This window comes from Dioscorea cayenensis, chromosome 6 (genome assembly GCF_009730915.1).
Source record: "Dioscorea cayenensis subsp. rotundata cultivar TDr96_F1 chromosome 6, TDr96_F1_v2_PseudoChromosome.rev07_lg8_w22 25.fasta, whole genome shotgun sequence".
In the NCBI taxonomy this organism is placed as follows: Eukaryota; Viridiplantae; Streptophyta; class Magnoliopsida; order Dioscoreales; family Dioscoreaceae; genus Dioscorea; species Dioscorea cayenensis.
In genome coordinates this window covers 9865280-9886826 of record NC_052476.1, presented here as the reverse complement: position 1 = coordinate 9886826, position 21547 = coordinate 9865280, and positions in this window count along the sequence as shown.

Below are 21547 nucleotides of genomic sequence, written 5' to 3'. Positions count from 1 at the left end.
ACCTGATATCTATTGGTGATGCATCTTCGGTTGAGAACGTCGATTTTGTAGGTAATAGCATGAGGACTCAAAGGAACCCATACAACAACACCTACAATACGGGTTGGAAGAATCATCCCGATTTCTCATGGAGCAACCAAGGTCCACAAAAGGCCATGGGGCCACTGGGTTTCCAACGACAAGGCCCAAATGCGGAAAACAGAGTTTCAGATTTGTAGACCCGAATGACCGATTTGGAGAAGGCCTTAACTAGGCTTATGCAATCGTCAAATACAAGGTTTGAATCAGTTGAGGCTATACTTTGCAACCATACCGTCTCCTTACATAATCTTGAAAATCAAGTGGGGCAGAATGCGAAGTCCTTATCGGAAGTCCACATGGAAGTTTGCCGAGCAATATTGAGACCAACCCTAGAGAGCATGTGAAGGCGATCACTTTGAGAAGTGGTCATGAGGTCGACAGTAGTCTTTCGAGTGAGAAGCCAAATGAACACACACCCGAGGTTATAGAGGTTGAAGAGGGAACAAGGAATGAGAAGGAGGTGGCACCTCCACCTTTCAAGCCAAGGATCCCTTATCCCTCTAGATTGGAGAATGACCAAGGGGATGAATAGTACAAGAAGTTCCTGAGTTTGTTCAAGCAACTCCACATTAATATTCTTTTTGTTGAGGCATTGGCCCAAATGCCTAAATATGCCAAATTCTTGAAGAACTTGTTGCCAACAAGAGGAAGTTGGAGGAGAGTGCTTCAGTGATTTTAGATGCGTCTTTCTCGGTGGTCTTCTAAAAGAACATGCCAAACAAGAAGAAAGACCCGGGAAGCTTCATCATTCCATATAATATCGGCAATCTAGGTGAATAAATGGCATTGGCAGATTTAGGAGCTAGCATCAATGTCATGTCATACACCTTCTTTCAAAAGCTAGGCTTGGGTGAGCCTAGACCTACTGGGATGACTTTGCAACTAGCGGACTGAACGGTGAGACTTCCGAGAGGCATTATCGAGGACGTTCTTGTCAAGGTGGACAAGTATATTTTTCCACTTGACTTCATAGTGCTAGACGTCGATGAGGATGTGGATGTACACTTGGTACTTGGGAGGCCGTTTTTGCGGACGTCCAAAGTATTGATTGACATGAACGACAGAGAGCTAACTTTGAGAATTGGAGATGACAAGCTCACATACCGCCTTGCTAAAGCTATGCGGTATTCTCTTGATTTCGATGATACTTTGCATTTTCTAGATGCTACTGATCAGATTGTTGATGAATATATATAGGAAATGTTCAATCCGGATCCATACGAAGGCTTGTTCGACCAAGAAAATGACAATGAAGAGATCATGATGCTTGGTTCTACTGAAGAAGTACCATCTACACCGGGGATCTTAAAGAAGGTGCTCCTGGAAATTAAAGAAGGCTAGGAGACGCCACCGGAAACACTCCAAGGTTGTTGGAGACGTGCGTGAAATGAACAATTTGAGTGAACCATTTCAAGGTGGTCTCAAGCCCAACAATTCAACATCTACCCTCAAGAGATTTTGCTGATCATGTTTTCAAGCTATGGGTAAGAGGGCAACTTTCATCTATGAGCCCCCGTGAGGTAAGACAAAGAACGTTAAGCTAAGTGACGTTAAACAAGCACTTCTTGGGAGGCAACCCAAGGGTTTACTATTTTCTTAGTGTTAGTTTAGTGTTTGCATGAATAAAGTGCTGAGTGTTGGTGTCTTGATTTTTATATATACTTGTGCTGCGATTTTATTGTGGGTTTTCAAGTTCATTGTGTGTTTTCATGTGAATTTGGCAAAGTTTTGGTCGTTTGAGCTATTTCTCATGTTGTTTTCACTGCTATAAATTGCATATTGGGGTAGGCTCTAAGTGTATAACATGTTCATAAATTTTCTGCAGAGCCTGCAGAGTTTTCTAAGGATCCAGAGAAAACACATGGGCGTGTGAAGTTAACACATGCCCGTGGTTTTGTATTATGAGCTCATCTAGAGAAGGCACATGGGCGTCGACTCGCCCCTGTGAATGACCATGCAATCCTCGTACGCCCATTGGAAATTTCTGCACGGCCGTGTGAAGTCCTACAGAGATTGGCCGACTTTCCCAAATCTAAGATCAACTATGCCTAACCCTATACATGTCCCGGAAGAGAAATCGAACAATCTCAACACCTCGCACTCGCATAGAGTTGCAATGAGCTCTAGGGATTCCAAGTGATAAATCTCTTACTAATTATAGACCTAACCCTTTGGTCCAAGTGGAAGGTCCCTAACCACAATTGAGCCCTAGATACTAAGATCACCTCAACGCTTCACTCCGTTGCACGAGCAACTAAGCCCCAGCGGAAGTTCATCCCTTAGACCATTCACTCTATTATGGCTGCAAAGAACTCTAGGAAAGGAGGTAGAATCTATCACGTCGGACGGGGAAAGGGGAACCTCCTGTACCTCTCGACTCACCCTCTCAACCCTCTCCAACCTTACTATGTCTAACGCTCATGGTGTGTCACTCACTCACAAGGTTACCAACCAGAACTCTCAACCCTAGTGTCACTCTAGGGGAAATGTTCATACAATCAAGCATACAAGGTTGGAACTCACAATAAACATCAATTTATTGAAAGCATAATAAAGAGATTCAAAGAAACGAATACATCCTAGGGTTCACAAATACCCAAGTACCCACTAGGGGTTTAGCTCTCCATGGAGCTAAGTACAATCAAAGAAATAGAATGTAAAAGCAATGAATTCATAAAGAAAACTCCCTCGATAGTCATGTCAATGGTCTTGTGGAAAGTCCTCTACTCGTTTTCCAATAATTCCCTCTTCCGGTATAGGATACGCCTCGATGGAAGCTCCCCTACCAATCTTCTTCCTCAGGAATCACGATGTCAGAGCCATAGAACCTCTCCAAAACCTTGGCCAATACCCCTCAAAACCCTAGCTGAAGCCCTCTCTCAAGTTGGGGAAAAGATGGAGAAAAGAATACTAAAATTGCGGCTGATTCGCCTTTAAATAGGGCTGGAATCGGGCGACTACAATGGCGTGGATGCTTCACATGCCCGTGTTGAATTTCCACACGGGCGTGGATAATTTCCACACGCCCGTGTGGATTCTTTGAACTTTTGTTTTCTCGGCCAGCTGTGAACAGTGCTACTACAGTACTTGCTGCGGTGTTGCGTCGTTCTATATGCACACGTTCATGTCGTGGATCACTTGCTTCTTCAATGATAGGCATATTGGTGGAGCTCTTGTTCTATGTGCATAAATCGGAATGCTCGAGTGTGACTGGCTTTGTGCCTCTCTAAATGGATGTGCCAAACTCGAATACAAGGAGGTTGGCACACACTCTAGCATCTCACATCGACCTATGTCTTCGCGTTTGAACCTTAGCAAGATTTTCTCCAAAACCGGTGCATTGTAATCCACATTGGCTTCTTTCCTTCATACTTGGGCTCACAACCCTACCTGCACGAAAGTAACATGAAAACACACATATTAGTGTAAAAACCTGAGAAACGTAATGCTCAACATAAGGAATGAACACTTCGCATTCATGTCGCACAAGCACTTATCAAACTCCCCCACACTTAAGCTTTTGCTTGTCCTCAAGCAAAAATTAAAACGTTATGTGCATCAATGAAGAAAATATTGAAAGTGCTTGGCCTTAGGTTCACCAAAATATACAAAGAGAGCATTCTACAAGTGAGGGAACTTTCAATACTAAATACGAAAAATCAATGCTCTAGATAAAAACATGAATCAAAAAGGAAACAAAACCAGAAGTCGTGTACGTGTGTGAACTCACTCAAGTCAACCCAAAGTATACTCCTCAAAGTTCTAAATACAAGGGACTTATTTATCTCCAAAAGTGACAACAATTTCAAAGATGGTAGTAGGTTCACACATCCTCTAAGGTAGCCATTTCCAAAGCGGCCGCTAAGGTGGCTTTCATACTTTCGAGGTAGTAGCTCTTTCTACCGGAGTCGTAGCTTTCACTCATCCTATGAGATAGCTCTTTCTTTCATTAGGGCATAGCTGGTATTTGACTTATGAGAGTAGCTTCATACTTCATAGGTGGCAGCTCTTTCCACCCAACAAGCACAAATAAACAATAATTTTTTTTTTCAGAATTTAATACAAGAAACAACTATAACTAGCCCCTTTAAAATCAAACTTGAGTTTCCAAAAGAGTTTAAAGAGTGAGTAGTGCACTAAGTGTAAATCGGGAAAAAATTCCTAGAAAATCAAGCAAGAACTAGAGCATGAAAACATTCAATGTTAGAAATTCTCCTAAACTCAAGAATACCATCCTTGCAACTAAGGTGAACCGCCATTGGCTATATGAGCATATAACAATCACGAACAATAGAAAAGATGTGTGCACTATTGAAACCCCCCACAGTTAAGTTGTACATTGTCCCCAATGTACACATGCAAGCTCACTCAAAAATATATATCATTCAAAAAGCAAATGTGGGAGAAGCAATCAAAACAATACTCCCCTGACTCCTAGTGTTGCATTTGATGAAGCTAATTCCATGGGAGTAGTGATCCGACGGGTTGTGAAGCTCACACGGCCAAATGCCTCAGCACCTTTGCCGTGCCCATGACTGAGTCTCAATTCCCAAGAAGACAAGACCATCTACACGCATACACAAGGGGGTTCAGTGAAGCTCAATAAAAACAAAATATCTCGAGTATATATAAAAGACAGACAATGAATACAACTCGAGATGCAAAATGAAAATAAACTCAGAAGGAGAATTCTTTTTGAGTGAACAAGTCTAAAATAAAAATGCAACATAAAGAAAATGCGGGAAAACAAAGTCAAATGTCGGTGTCACGCTCGGGCTCCGGTGCTGCTGCTGCTGGTGAAGACGCACATGGTGGGTCCACCGGTGCCGGGGTAGGGGATGAGGGTGTAGTAGATGTCGAGGGAGCTTGAGGAGTCATCGATCACAAAACAAATGAAGAGGCGTGACTTATTGATCGCCCGCAAGTGTACGGGATCGCCAAGTAATACCTTGTGAGTGACACAGGGGTCGTAGTATTCCACGGGGCCAAGGAAGTATTATTACTCACTCTTCATCTATTATTTAGCCTATGACTCTTAGTAGGAAGAACAAATAAAATAAAATAAACTTAACTAAGCTAATCCAATGGCCGGGTAACTAACACACATAAATAAATAAACAAGGGAGTGCCAAGCAAGAGAAGGCGGTGTTTGGATAAAGAATCCCCCTAGGATTGACATTAAGTCCCGAACTTGGATGGTTTAAAGTGTATTGACGGCATTTAAGACTTAGAGATCTCATAAATAGGTTAACCCCTATTTCTCGGGAGTTAACCCCTAATCCCATACGAGTGTTAATCGGAATCTCTTCCGGATTAACCCACCTATGATTGCAATGAGTTTAAGGAAATCTCTAATAGGAGTAAACCTACTATTCTTCGGCTTAAACCTAGCACTCGAGGGCTACCAACACCCGATCTCTCGGCGTGTCGGCATAAGAAATCCCTTTCAACCTTTCCTAGATCTAGTATACGTGAGTAGGTCACATCTACGCATACAAGTCATAGTAGAATTACGGATCTCTCCATACATGTAATTCTAGGCATGAAAGCATGAAAGATTGAATCTCAAACATCAATCAAATTCAATGAAGAACAACATTCCAAGTTCATACACAATAATACACCCTAGGGTTCATCCAAATCCAAACACCAAAATAAGTTAATCCCTCATGACAAGGGATACTTATACAACATACAAGGAAAAGAAAGACAATAAAGATGCAAGAAAACTCCCTCTACAGTCTTGATCTCCTTGGATTGATGAAGCCTTGAATGGTGATGCAATGGTGGCTTAAAACTTCACTCCAACTCCTTCTCCTATGCTCCTCTCCCTCTTGGTGATGATGTGTGCTCATTTCCAACAAGGACCGTAGCCAGAAGATGGCCGGAAGGCCTCAATGATGTGTGGTGGCGGCGGCCCAAGAGGCCAAGAAGAAGTCTCCCCTAAAAGTCTTCTAAGATCCCTAATATACCCTCCAAATGGCCTCCATCCCGAGTGCATGCCACTCACTATGGAGCTCAACATTGACACTATTTGGGGTAGGCAAACTCCATCAAGTAAATATCTTCTATTATAGCTACAGTAACCATCCCGGGCTCCATACCGGGCACCATTGAGGCCGTATGCCATGATTACATTCCTGACTCGAAAACTCCCCATGTGCTACACTGGAAGCTACAGTGGTTTTACTATAATGCTGGCTACAGTACCACTGTTGCAGTACTCCATCTGCAGTCTTTTGCTACAGGGAATATGCTACAGTACTGCGACCTAGTTTTTCTTCTCTTTTTTGCCCGAATCATATCTTTGTGTCTTCCATGGCGCACCCGTGCCCTGAAAAGCAAATAACACACGATTAAGCACAAAACGGGCATCAATTCTCATGAAAATGCATGCTAGAGGTAACAAATACATATACTCAAATACGTACATTTAGACACTTATCAGTGCCATGAACTCTGTGTACTAAGGTGCTTGGGTGGCCCTGATCTCGGAAACCTTTGCCCGCACCACTCCTAAAGCATTCTCGAGCCTCTCAAAGTGATCATGGGTTTGAGATTGTGTAAATGAACGTACCGGGGGGGGGTATGTTCTCCGCCGCTGGAGATGCCTCAGTCTCCATTGGTGCTGACTGATGCTCATAACCATTATCCTTGAATGGTATATGCAGCACATAAACACCATTTGGATATTTACGGACTAAACCAATGAGCCTCATTGTCTCTAAGCCCAGTGGTGCTGGTATGATTGTCTTCTCGGCTCCGCTGATTGGGTCTCGTAGACCCATCACCAAAATGAGTCTAGTAATGTATGGACCCGAGAAAATGACACCTAGTCTGGGATACTATCCTTGATGCTTCAAATACTCCGCTAAAATGTGCCCCAGATGGACCGGCTTGTTCTGCACCATGGAGTATAAGTACAGAAGTTCTTGCTTGTTTATGACTCCCGTGCTATCACCGCGATCATTAACTGACCTGCTTATGATAGCATGAAGATATCTATAACTAGGTCGAGATAAACATGAGGCCTTAGACACTCCTGGTTCATATCGCCCCTTACCACATAGTATTCTATACGCCTCCGTGGGAGATAAACCCGACATGTTAATAGAAAGACTCTCATACTCCTCAGTTTCAGTATAATCCTCATCGTATAAACCAAGTCTAGTGGAGAACTATATGACGCTCATATTATGATGTTGCCCAAAGGCTTTGAACTGAATAGCGCCGACACTATCAAAATGGGCATAAGAATGGTCGAACTCAAATGAAGCAAGCACCTCTAGAGTGAGTGAACGGATAGCAGGGTCATGAATATTCAATATCTTGTGCCAACTACCGACCGATAATAGTTTCTCGACCTCATCAGCCATGTCATCTGTTAGTTGCACCTTCCTAAGTGACCCAACATCCGGGATTCGCGTTTGACCAAACTTAAGCTTCGCTAACCACTCAAACCGAGCTCGATGCTTAGGAAGTGTGAATTCCATGACTTCCGGCTCAGGGGCAGGCCCTGTAGGACGTTTAGCAACTGCCTTCTTTTATCTTGTGGCCATACCTGCATGTATTAGAAACGAAAATCAATTAATTTCTGCAAGAAAATAATAACGCATGGCCGTGCGGAAATTCCACATGCCCGTGTACTTTCATGGGGCGTGGAAAACCCATGGTCTTTGCAGTCATTCTCCCAGCTACAACCCCATCTCACTCACAGATCTTCTCAAAAACAAATCATAACCATTTTAGCAAGAAACCGATGTGTATTATCTATTTAAATCATATGAAATCAGCTAGACTCAAAGGAAGTCGATGATGAGAAAAAATACGGTCCTACCGATGAGTTGAAGCAAAACACCTCTACAATCCGCACAATGCACAATCAATCGATTCAAAGACAGCAAGAGGAGGTCAAGAGAATGTCGGAAAATGTTCTTTGAGCGATCTAGGGTCAGCTGAGGAGCAAGGTGTGACTATTGTATTGGGAGAGCAGACAGTCTTTTAATTCCCGGAGATCCACACGGGCATGCGGCATAGCCCATGCCCGTGCGTCCTTAAATGAAGGTATCACAAGGGTGGAGCACGCCCCTGTGGTTTCGCTGGATATCTGAGAAATATTGTCAAATGTTCTACACGGCCGTGTGGAAATTCCGCACGGGCGTGGTCATTCACGTGCCCAACTCACAGGTGTAGCTACACGCCCCTGTGTTTTCTCGGGATGGAGAGAACTCATCTGCAGAGTTTCGCATGGGCTTGCGGAAATTACCCACGCCCGTGTGTGGTTCACAAGGTCAACCACAAGGGCGAGTCCACGCCCCTGTGTGCTCTCGGGATAATCCACCCAACTCTGCAGGAATTCACACGCTCGTGTGGAAATTACCCACGGGCGTGTCACAATCGCATGGTCGTTCACAGGGCCAAATGCACACCCCTGTGCCTTCTCTGGATGAGCTCGTAGTGCAAATCCATGGGGGTGTGTGAATTCCCCACGCCCGTGGGTTTTCTCTGGATGACTTAGAAAAATCTGCAGGCTCTGTAGAAAATTTCTGAACATGTTTACACACTCAAAGCCTGCTCTATTATGCAGTTTTTACCAGTGAAAAAAAAATGAAATAGAGCTCAAACGACCAAACTTCGCCAATTCCACATGAAAACACACGATTAAAATTCAAAGTTCACAAGAAAATCTCAGCACAAGCATCTAAGAAATTAAGACACCAACACTTAACAAATTATTCATGAAAACAAACTAAACTAAAATCTATGAAAATAGTAGACACTTTGGTTCCCTCCCAAGAAGCGCTTGTTTAACGTCACTTAGCTTGACGTACCTTGTCTTACCTCACGGGGGTTCATTGAGGAAAAATACTTCTCTATTATCACTGCAAATCTCTCCACCATAGTATGGTTTCAGCCTATGTCCATTCACCTTGAATGTACCCTTCTCCGGATGGTTAATCTCAGTGGCTCCATGGGGTGAAACTTTAGTTATGGTATACGGACCAGACCACCTTGATTTTAGTTTCCCCGAAAAAAAGCGTAGACGAGAGTTGAATAGTAACACCTGATCGCTTGCTTTGAAATCCTTCGGCATCTTAATATACTTGTCATGCCACTTTCGAATTCTTTCCTTGTATATCCTTGCATTCTCATATGCCTTCATCCTCCATTCGTCTAACTCGTTGAGATGTAATATTCGTTGCTCTCCAGATTTGCGCAAGTCGAAATTCATCACTTTAATTGCCCAATATGCTTTGTGCTCTAATTCCACAGGCAAATGACAAGATTTTCCATACACTAAATTATAGGGACTGGTCCCTATTGCGGTTTTGTATGCTGTTCTATTAGCCCAAAGTGTGTCATCCAACCTTTCGGACCAATCTTATTTCCCTTGTTCCACTGATTTGGTTAATATTCTCTTGAGCTCTCTGTTTGTAACCTCTACTTGCCCACTTGTTTGTGGATGGTATGGAGTAGCAAGACGATGATGAACTCCATAATGCTTTAACACTTTCGCCAATTGTGTATTAGAAAAATGGGTTCCCCGATCGCTGATGATAATTCTTGGAGTTCTAAACTGAGTGAATAGCTTCTTCAAAAACTTCACCACAGTTCTTGCATCATTAGTTGGAAGAGCTTGGGCTTCTACCCATTTGGAAACATAATCAACTGCTACCAGAATGTATTGATTTCCATTGGACTTCGGAAATGGTCCCATAAAATCAATCACCCACACATCAAATACCTCGCAGAATTGCATGGGATTTTAAGGCATCTCATCCCTTCGTGATAAATTTCCAGCCCTTTGACAACTATCACATCGTAAAACGAATTGATGAACATCGATAAATGGACCCGTATGAACACTATTCACTTCATATTCTTCATGTTTTAGCCCTTCTCATGCCATATGATACATGCTTTTTTGATTCCTTTCATTCTTATCTGAATTTTTATTGATATAGGAATGCCACAAGTCAAGAAATTTGCCTCCAAACGTCCAAGGAACACAATGCCAACCCCGAAAAACCACACTTTAAGCATGCTTATCACAAGGCGAAGTGTGAAGTTTCGAAGACCAAACCATGTGGCACCCTTCATCACATAGAATGGGGTATTTTGGAAATATTTGGGACACATGAACAATTCAAGGAATTACTTTCACATGGTCTTTGGTGAATCTATTCTTAATTGATGATCCTACCTTTCACCAACTTACTTTGGAGGTTTTGAGCAATTTCGAAGCACACCAAGACAACCACATCTTCAACATCTTGTGATGACTAGTTGGACATTTGAGCATGGACATTTGCTTTACTTCTTTAGTTTATTTCTTTGCTTTACTTTTGATTCAAGTGTGTTTGTTTGATTGTAATAAGTTGGGAAGGGGATGCCCTACCAACATTGTATACATATTTGCTACTCTTTTTCTAGTACTTGTGTGTTTGGGCTACTCCCTAGTATTTATTTTTTGCAATCTTAATTTTTGTTTGGAATGATGATGCCCCTTTATGCCTTGCAGGGAATTAAGGGAGCTTGGTGAGCCTTCCCATATTTCATGGAAGCCGGACCCGACATGCAACGCTTGCAACACCTTTTGTTTGGGTCACATTTCAACGTGTGCACAAGATTTAACCGGGGAAGTTCGTTCCACCCTCTTCCATTATTTTCATTGCACATATTATTATTATTATTCATGATTAGTGTACATTGGGGACAATGTACAACACTAAGTGGGGGATGGGTGTATTGTATGTATTAGGGTTATTATTAACATGCTAGTGTACCCATGATGGCTTGTTCATTATTGTAAGACTCTTCTAGCATGGTTTAATAATTAATGTGAGTTACATGCTTTGTGTGCTTTATTGAATCTTGTTTCACCTCTAGTATTGTCTTGTGCATTGAATCTTGTGTTGATGCCCTGGGAATAACCAACATGACTACTCTATATCTCTTGAATGCTTAACACACAACTTTGAGTATTTGGTCTTAGAGTATTAAGTTCTTGCATTCAATGAACTTGACAAGATCCCCTTGCGTATATCCCGCAAGTGCACGGGTTTGTCGAAGTAATAATCCCGGGTGAGCGGGTATCGAATCCACAGGGAGTAGGGAATAAAAATACTTAATTCGATTCTTAGCTATGTAAAAGATCAATGATAATGAGTGTGATAATGATTCAATTCTCAACAATACAAGCAACAAGTAAGAGAGCAAAAGTAAAGAAGGGATAAGGCAATCGATAAAGATGGGGTACCTGGATAATACTCTGCCTAGGATAATTGTTTCAAGTGCAAGAACCCTCTATTATGCTTCCTAATCAATGCAATGGTGAGTCGTGGAAATCCTTAATTACATAGTCCCAAATCTAAGGTCAACTATGCCTAACTCTATACATGTCCCGGAGGAGAAATCGAACAATCTCAACACCTCGCACTCGCATAGAGTTGCAATGAGCTCTAGGGATTCCAAGTGATAAATCTTTTTCTAATTATAGACCTAACCCTTTGGTCCAGGTGGAAGGTCCCTAACCACAACTAAGCTCTAGATACTAAGATCACCTCAACACTTCACTCCGTTGCACGCGCAACTAAGCCCCAGCAGAAGTTCATCCCTTAGACCATTCACTCTATTATGGCCGCAAAGAACTCGAGGAACGGAGGTAGAATCTATCACACCGGAGGGGAAAGGGGATGCTCCTGTAACTCTCGACTCACCCTCTCAACCCCTCCAACCTAGCTTTGTCTAACGCTCGTGGTGTGTCACTCACTCACAAGGTTACCAACAAGAACTCTCAATTCTAGTGTCACTCTAGCGGAAATGTTCATACAATCAAGCATTCAAGGTTGAAACTCACAATAAACATCAATTTATTGAAAGCATAATAAAGAGGTTCAAAGAAACAAATACATCCTAGGGTTCACAATACCCGAGTACCCACTAGGGTTTAGCTCTCCATGGAGCTAAGTATAATCAAAGAAATAGAATGTAAAAGCAATGAATCCATAAATAAACTTTCTCGATAGTTGTGTCAATGGTCTTGTGCAAAGTCCTCTACTCATCGTCGAAAGATTCCTTCGTCCGGTATAGGATACGCCTCAACGGAAAGCCCCTACCAACCTTCTTCCTAAGGAATGACGATGTCAGAGCAAGAGAACCTCTCCAAAACCTTGGCTAATACCCCTCGAAACCCTAGCCGAAGCTCTCTCTCAAGTTGGGGAAAAGATGGAGAAAAGAATCCTAAAATCGGGGCTAATTCGGTTTTAAATAGGACTTGAATCGGGCGACTACACGGCCGTGGATGCTTTACGCACCCGTGCGGAATTTCCACACGCCCGTTTGGATTCTCTGAAACTGCCATTTTTCGAAAGGCTGTGAACAGTAACTTCTACAGTGATTGCTACAGTGCCTGCTACGATACTCTGCCAAAAAAAATACTCTTGAATCCACTTTTCATCGAGGTAACATAAACGGGCACACGCTTATGCCGTGGATCGCTTTGCTTCTTCAATAACGGATAAGTTGATGGAGATCTTCTTCTATGTGCATAAGTCGGAATGCTTGAGTGTGACTGTCCTTGTGCCCCTCCAAATGGTTGTGCAAACTCGAATACGAGGAGGTTGGCACACACTCTAGCATCTCATACCCGACCTATGTCTTCGCGTTTGAACCTAAGCAAGGTTTTCTCCAAAATCGGTGCATTGTGATCAACATTGGCTTCTTTCCTTCAAAGTCGGCCTCACAACCCCACCTGCATAAAAGTAACATAAAAACACACATATTAGTGTAAAAACCTAAGAAACGTAATGCTCAACATATGGAATGAACGCTTCGCATTCATATCGCACAAGCACTTATCAGAACTCTTAAGAACTTCTGAGTCTTGTTCAGCTAACCCTATTGTTATGGCATGTAGAGTAGTCTAAAGATATGATCTAATATGAATGTAAAAAAAAAAGGGAGTCTATGTCAGTATTCCTCTGCTAATGAAGGATGAATGCGTCTATGTAGACTGTAATCGAGTAGTTGGGTGGCTCTTGTGCCTAACCAGCATGTGCACCCTCCAGAAAGATTTTTTGGTGCAGTATATGTTAGTCAGACTCAAAAAAAAAAAAATAAAATAAAATAAAATAAAATGAACTGAAAATAAAAACCCTAGTGATCTTCTTGACTACCTACTCAAAGGGTTGGGAAGAAAAAGGGAGCTAGTTCATGTTTAAGGCTTAGAAGGATCTTACTTGTTCATTGGAGTAGCACTTAGCATTTTAAGACCTAGTACTCTTACATGTGTAGTGATTAGCATCTAGAGCTGTACTGATTGAAGTCAGTAGGCTAGACCAGTTAAGGGTAGATGAAATACGAGATTCACACACATGGCACAGACATATAAGAGGTGAGACAGGATCTTTCTCTTATGCTTTATGTTCGTAACTCATTATCTATTATCATTTTCCAATGCTTGTAGAGTCTTGTATTTATTTGAGCCGGAGTTAATACATTTAGCCACTTATCTTTATCTTTGTTTTTCATGATGTGTTTGCTTGGGGACAAGCAAATGCTTAGGTGTGGGGATATTTGATAAGTGTCTAAATGTACATATTTCTGCATATGTATTTGTCGCTTCTAGCATGTATTTGTATAAGAATTGATGCCCGTTTTGTGCTTAATTGTGTATTATTTGCTTTGTAGGGCACGGGAACGCCATGGAGGGCACGAAGATACAAATTGGACAAAAAAGAGAAGAAAACCAGGTCACAGTATTGTAGCGTATTCCTTGTAGCAAAACTGTAGATGGAGTACTGTAGCAGTTGTAATGCAGCACCTGCATCATAGTAAAATAACTGTAGCTGACACTGTAGCACCTGGAGAGTTTTTCAAGACTAAATTCAAATCATGGCTTACGGTCTCAATGCTGCTCGGTATAGAGCCCAGGATGATCACTATAGCCCAAAGAAAATTGATTGATTGAAGGCATACTGGCTCAATGAGGGGCTCATTGAGCCAGTATGGATACTATTTGGAGTGCATATGAGGAGCTTTCTTACCCCGAACAATGTCAATGAGGAGCTCAATGAGGTCCTCATTGAGCCAGTTTACCACCTCGGGATTGATGGATCTAGGAGTAATGAGGAGGGATAAAAAGGGTTTTTTGGGAAAAGAAAGGAGGAGGACTTTTGGGGAGAGACTTAGACGGTTCTTGGCAGCCACCACTTGGGAGGAAGGAGAAAAACGAAGACATCATATTCTTGGGAGATTTGGTTTGAAGCTTGGGAAGATCATGGGCTTGAACTTCAAGGGGAAGCGTCATCATCAAGGGAGGAGAAGCATTCGGCACCTTTAGGGCTAGAAGAAGCGTCATTCGGCCGGCATTCACCCTCCTCTTCATCATTCGGACTAGGGAGTGTCATTTATGCATTTACTTCTTACGTTTGTTGTGTTTGAGACATTTATTTGTATGATGGCACACTAGACCCCCAAGGCCACCGGATGTAGGTGAACCTTGAAGGGTTCATCAAGTATTTTGGATGCTTCACTTTTATTTGGAATGCATTGGTGTGATTTGTGGTTTAGCTCATGTTGTTTCATGCCTAGAACTATAATATGGAGAAATCCTTAGTTCTTATTTGAGTTGTATACATAGACGTGACCTACTCACGTGTACTAGATCATCATTGAGCTAAAAGGGGAGATCTGTGACCAATATGCCGAGAAATTGGATGTAGGTTGCCCCTCTGAACCATTAGGATGAACATAATTTAAGTGCGTCTTTATTTCGCGATCTCCATGTGCTTAATGCAATCATAGGAATATGACTAAGGAGAAATCCTTGTCATCATTTGTATGGGATTAGGGTTTGACTACCGAGAAATCGGGGTTGAACTATTGTTGAGGTCCGTCGGCCTAAATCACCCATGTCATCTATTCTTATTCATCCGTACATCATGATGAATCCCTCTTTGGAATCCTCATCCCTAGGCCTGTTCTTATCATTATTGCTCTTGTGATTTTCTTGCTCGTTGTGGGACTGCTATACTTGTATTCTTAATTACATTATTACACGTACTAGCGTAAGAACATGTTGGAGATTTAAGGTTAGAAAATAAGTGATGGAGGAGTAATAGGAGCTCCTTGGCCCCGTGGAATACTACGACCCCTGTGTCACTCATAGGGTATTACTTGACGATCTCGTACACTTGCGGGCGCACAATCACTCATCGTCCAAGGATTCCCTCGTCCGGTATAGGATACGCCTCGACGGAAGCTCCCCTACCAACCTTCTTCCTTAGGAATCACGATGTCGGAGCCATAGAACCTCTCCAAAACCTTGGCAAATACCCCTCAAAACCCTAGCAGAAGCTCTCTCTCAAGTTGCGGAAAAGATGGAGAAAAGAATACTAAAATCGGGGCTTTAAATAGGGCTGGAATCGCGAGAATACACGGGCGTGGATGCTTCAAGCGCCAGTGTGGAATTTCCACACAGGTATGGATAATTTCAACACGCCCGTGTGGATTCTCTGAACTTCTGTTTTCTCGGCCGGCAGTGACCAGTGTTGCTACAGTATCCGGCCTAAATAACTTCCTGAATCCATACTTTCATCGGAGTAACTCAAACAGGGACACGTTTTTGTCGTGGATCACTTGCTTCTTCCATGATAGGCACGTTGGTGGAGCTCTTGCTCTATGTGTATAAATCGGAATGCTCGAGTGTGACTGCCTTTGTGACCCTCCAAATGGATGTGCCAAACTCGAATACGAGGAGGTTGGCACACACTCTAGCATCTCACATCGACTTATGTCTTCGCGTTTGAACCTTAGCAAGATTTCCTCCAAAACCAGTGCATTGTAATCCACATTGGCTTCTTTCCTTCATAATTGGCCTCACAACCCTACCTGCACGAAAGTAGCATAAAAACACACATATTAGTGTAAAAACCTAAGAAAAGTAATGCTCAACATAAGGAATGAACACTTAGTATTCATGTCGCACAAGCACTTATCAACGCCCGTGCGAATCTCTGTAGAGGAGCTATCTTCATACCAAGAAATCATAGGGACGTGCGCTTGCCCCTGTGAGTTCGGCATGTGAATGCCCACGCCCGTGTGGAATTTCCACATGGGCATGCGGAACACTTAGCAAGTTTTCTCAGATGTCCATAGCAGCCACAGGGGCGTGCGGCTACCCCTATGAGTTGGACACACGGGCGTGGGTATTTCTCACACGGCCGTGTATTTGCATTCAGAAGCAGTGAGTGTTTTCCCAAGAGCACACAAGGGCATGCACCTGCCCCTATGAAGCTTTCCTGTGGGGGTACACGGCCATGTGTAATTTTTGCACGCCCGTGCGGATGTACAAAACTCCAAGAGGCGTGAGTCCTTTTAAAAGGATTATCGTTCCTCTTCACCCTAATATCCTCCGGTTGTCTGAGAGCACTTCTACATTGTTTCCCGACCTCATATCGCCAATTTGGAAGGATTTTACTTGGTTTTCCGGCCGTTTTCAAAGCTTCCTCATCTAAACTAAATGGTAAACCCTATCTTTGATTTCCTTCACAAATTCATGATTTTCATCGATGAAACTAGTCCATAATGCTTCGTTTCTTCAATTAGAATGATTATTTATATTTATAACAAAGTAAAAGCATTATAATGGTGCATTTGTGGAGTTTAAATCACGACCGTGCATTTGTTCATGGCCCGTGCATCCACACGGGTGTGCGGAAATTCCACACTACCGTGTCGATTTCTGCAGCTATGTTGAATTAAGTTGTTTGATCAATCTCTTTCAATTTTTGTAGACTATGGCACCCAGGTCAAAGAAGCAACCTGATAAGTAACCGCGAGAGTCATCCCCTGAGTCCAAGAGCATGAGATTCACTATCCCCGAGCATCATGCTCATTTTGAGCATTTGTCGAGACTTCGGCTCGGACAGACTCAGTTCTTGGACACGATTATATTGAGAGATTTGCAGTAGGGTGATGAGTTTGCTGATGAGGTGGAGCATCTCATTTCAGTGGGTGGTTGGAGGTAGTTATTGTCGATTAGAGAGCCAATCATCCAGGAGCTTACAATGGAGGTTCTATCGACATTTGAGTTTGACAGATCTTATACGAGATTCGACGACCTCGATGTAGTTCAGTTCTGAGCACTTGAACATCACTATAGTTTGAGTATCACTTAGTAATTTAGTTTGTCTTGGCTTGTACGAGGATGCATTTACAGACACTAAGGAGTACTCTCAGTTACCAACAGATTATCCTGGAGCTCTTACCCCACAGAGAGCTTATAGAGCATTATGTGGTCAGGGCTAGTATGAGCCAGGGGTGTCCAAGGCCATGTGCCTTTCCCAACCTGTGTACCAATATCTACATTGCATCATGAGTAGGTAGGTGAATGGCTGTGGTGATAGCACTGACGTTCTGAAACGACAGGAGCTTCTGTACTTGTATTCGATGATGCAGCGCACACCGATCCATCTAGGGCACATCGTCGCTGAGTACACTCGACATCAGAGCCAGTATGCCAGATTGGGAGAGATTTTCTTGGGTCCATACATTATGAGATTAGCTCTGGTTGTGGGTCTCTTGGGCACGATTCGCAGGGCCGAGAAGGCAGTATACCTGTGCCCATGAGCCTAGAGACGATGAGATTGATGGGCATGGTCCGTAGGGTTCAGACTGGGGTTTATGCTCTGGTTCTCACAACCCCAGAGATAGCCGAGGGGGAGGGTGATGATACCGAGGCTTCCAAACCTGCCCCCGAGCCTCAAGTCAGCACCCATGGAGAGCGAGGCACCTCCGGTGACAACGGACCCACCCCCTGTGCGTAATTTTTCACCATCTCGAGCTTAGGATCACTTTGAGAGGCTTAAGAGCACTGTGGGGGTGATACGAACAGAGGTAGCCGAGGCTCGAGCAGAGATTATTGATATTAGGGCTACTGCAGGCCGCACAGTATACGGAGTTCATGGTACATTTTGACACATTACAGCAGATCTTAGAGTGAGACGTCGGCTGGTCATTTGTCCTACGGCCAAGGACTCCTCCGGCCCCTGAGCTCCGCCAGCATCTCCTTCACCATCTCCACCATCACCCTTTGATCTAGCACCAGCAATAGCAGAGGATCTATTGAGTGACATCGACACTTTATTTTATTTTCCCCGTCTTTTATTTCCGCATTTTATTTTGGACTTGTATACTCAAAAAGGACTCTCCTTCTGAGTTTATTTTCATTTTGTATCTTGAGTTTTATTCATAGTCTTATCTTTTATATATACTCCAGTTATTTTTGTTTTTATTGAGCTTCACTGAACCCCCTCATGTATACGTGCAGATGGTCTTGTCATCATGGGAATTGAGACTTCGTCATGGGTACGGCCAAGGTGTTTCAGCACTTGGCCGTGTGAGCTTTATGACCTATTGGAACAACACTCCCAAGGACTTAGCTCCATCAAATGCAACACTAGGAGTTAGGGGAAGTATTGTTTTGAATGTGTCTCCCACATCTAAAACAAATTCAGTTACATTATGAATGAACAATGTACAACTTAAGTGTGGGGAGGCGCTGGGGGTTGGGGGGGGAGTTTCATAATGCATGCAACTCTTTTATACTAGTTTTGATTGATATGCATGCTCACATAGCCAATGGAAGTTCACCTTACTTGCATTGATTGTATTCTTGAGTTTAGGAAAAATTTTTAACATTGAATGTTTTCATGCTCTAGTTTTTGCTTAAATTTCTAGAAATTTTTGCCCGATTGACACTTGTTGCACTACTCACTCTTTGAACCCTATTGGAGACTCATGTTTGATGTGTAAGGGACTAGTTTTAGTTGTTTCTTGTGTTAATTCTGAAAAAAACAAAAATAAAAATAAAAATAAAAAAAAAAAAAATGAAAAGAAAGAACAAAATATTTTTGTTGTTTAGTTGTGCTTGTTTGGTGGAAAGAGCTACCACCTATGATGTATGAAGCTACTCTCAAAAGTCGGATACTAGTTATGCCCTAATGAGTGAAAGAGCTATCTCATGGGATGTGTGAAAGCTACCACCCCGATAGAAAGAGCTACCACCTTGAAAGTGTGAAAGCCACTTTAGCGGCCGCTTTGGAAAGGGCTACCTTAGAAGATGTTTGAAGCTACTACCCTTTTTGAATTTTTTTCACCTTTTGTAGATAAATAAGTCCCTTATATGTAGAAATTTGAGGAGTATACTTTGGGTCGACTTGAGTGAGTTCACACACTTAACACTATTTCGGGTTGTCGCCTTTTTTAATCAAGTTTTTAGCTAGATCATTGATTTTTCGTATTTAGTTTTGAAATTTCACGTACTTACAGAATGCACTCTTTGTATGCTTTAGTGAACCTAAGGCCAAGCACTTCCAATATTTCTTTCATCTGTGCTTTAATGTTTTAATTTTTGCTTGAGGACAAGCAAAAGATTAAGTGTGGGGGAGTTTGATAAATGCTTGTGCGATAAGAATATGAAGTGTTCTTTCCTTATGTTGAGCATTACTTTTCTCAGGTTTTTAATGCTAATATGTGTCTGTTTATGTTACTTTCATGCAGGTAGGTTTGTGAGGCCGAATATGAAAGAAAGAAGCCAATGTGGGTCGTAAATGCACCAATTTGGAGGAAATCTTGCTAAGGTTCAAACACGAAGACATAGGTCGGGTTCGAGACGCGGGAATGTGTGCCAACCTCCTCGTATTCAAGCTAGTACAACAATTTGGAGGGGCACAAGGGCAGTCACATTCAAGCATTCCAACTTGTGCATATAGAACAAGATCTCCACCAACATGTCCATTATTGAAGAAGCAAAGCGATCCACGACATAAATGTGTGCCCATTTGTGTTACCTCGATGAAAGCATGGATTCGAGAGTATTTTAGGCTTGTACTGTAGCAGGGTATTGTGGCAAAATTTTAGCAAGAATACTGTACTAGCACTGTTCATAGCCGGCCGAGAAAATAGGAAAACAGAGAATCCATGAGGGCATGTTGAATTCCACACGCCCGTGTGAAAAATCCACAGGGGCACTCACACGGGCGTGTGGATTCCCGATTCCAGCACTTTAAAAGCCGATTTCGGCCACAATTTCAGTGTTCTTTTCTCCATATTTTCCCCAACTTAAGAGAGGGCTGCGGCTAGTGTTTTGAGAGGTATTAGATAGTCTTTGGAGAGGTTCTACGGCTCCGACATCACGCGCCATTTGGAAGAAGGTTAGTGGGAGAGCTTTCGTCAGCACCGATCCGGCGAGGTGTATCCTAGGCCGGCTTGTGATGAGTAGAGGACTCTCCACAAGACCATCGCCATGACTAATGAGGGAGTTTTCTATGGATGCTTTGTTTTTACATTCGATTTCATTGATTGCATCTAGTGCCATGGAGGGCTAAACCCCTAGTGGGTACTTCAGTATTTGTGAACCCTAGGATGTATTCGTTTAATTGAATCTCTTTATTATGCTTTCAATTAATTGATGTTTATTGTGAGTTCCAATCTTGTATGCTTGATTGTATGAATACTCCCCTAGAGTGACACTAGGGTTGAGAGTTCTTTTTGGTAACTCTTGTGAGTGAGTGATGGACAATGAGAGTTAGACAAAGCTAGATTGGAGAGGGTTGAGAGGGTGAGTCGAGAGGTAGCGGAGCGTCCCTTTTCCCCTCCTGTGTGATCTATACTACCTCCATGTTCCAAGAGTTCTTTGCGGCCATAGTAGAGTGAATGGGCTTAGGGATGACCTTCTGCTTTGGATTAGTTGCGAGTGCAATGGAGTGAAGCGTTGAAGTGATTTTAGCATCTACGGCTTAATTGTGATTAGGGATCTTTCACCTGGACCAAAGGGTTAGGTCTATACATAGGAATAGGGTTTATCATTTTGAATCCCTAGAGCTCATTGCAATTCTATACGAGTGCGAGGTGTTGAGATTGTTTGATTTCTCCTCCGGGACATGTATAGAGTTAGGCATTGTTAACCTTAGATTTGGGACTATTCAATTAAGGATTTCTATGACTCACTATTGCATTAATTAGGAAGCATAATAGAGGTTTCTTGCACTTGAAATGATTGTCCTAGGCGAAACAATGTCTAGGTACCCCATCTTTATGGATTGCCTTACATTCTGCTTTACTTGTGCTCTCTTTCTTGTTGTTTTTACTCTTGAGAATTGAATCTTGTCACACATATCACTATTCATCTTCCACATTAGTTAAGAAACAATTTGAGTGTCTTTATTCCCTACTCTCTGTGGATACGATACCCACTCATCTGGGATTATTACTTCGACACAAGTGCACTTGTGGTGTACACGCATATTTGGTCGTGTCAACCCCCGTGTGGAATTTCTGCACTGGCGTGTATTTTTGTTCATAACTCATCTAGACACGGCACAGGGTCATGGACTCGCCCCTGTGAGCGACCTTCTGACAGTCACATGGGCGTGAGTAATTTCCGCATCGGCGTGTGTTT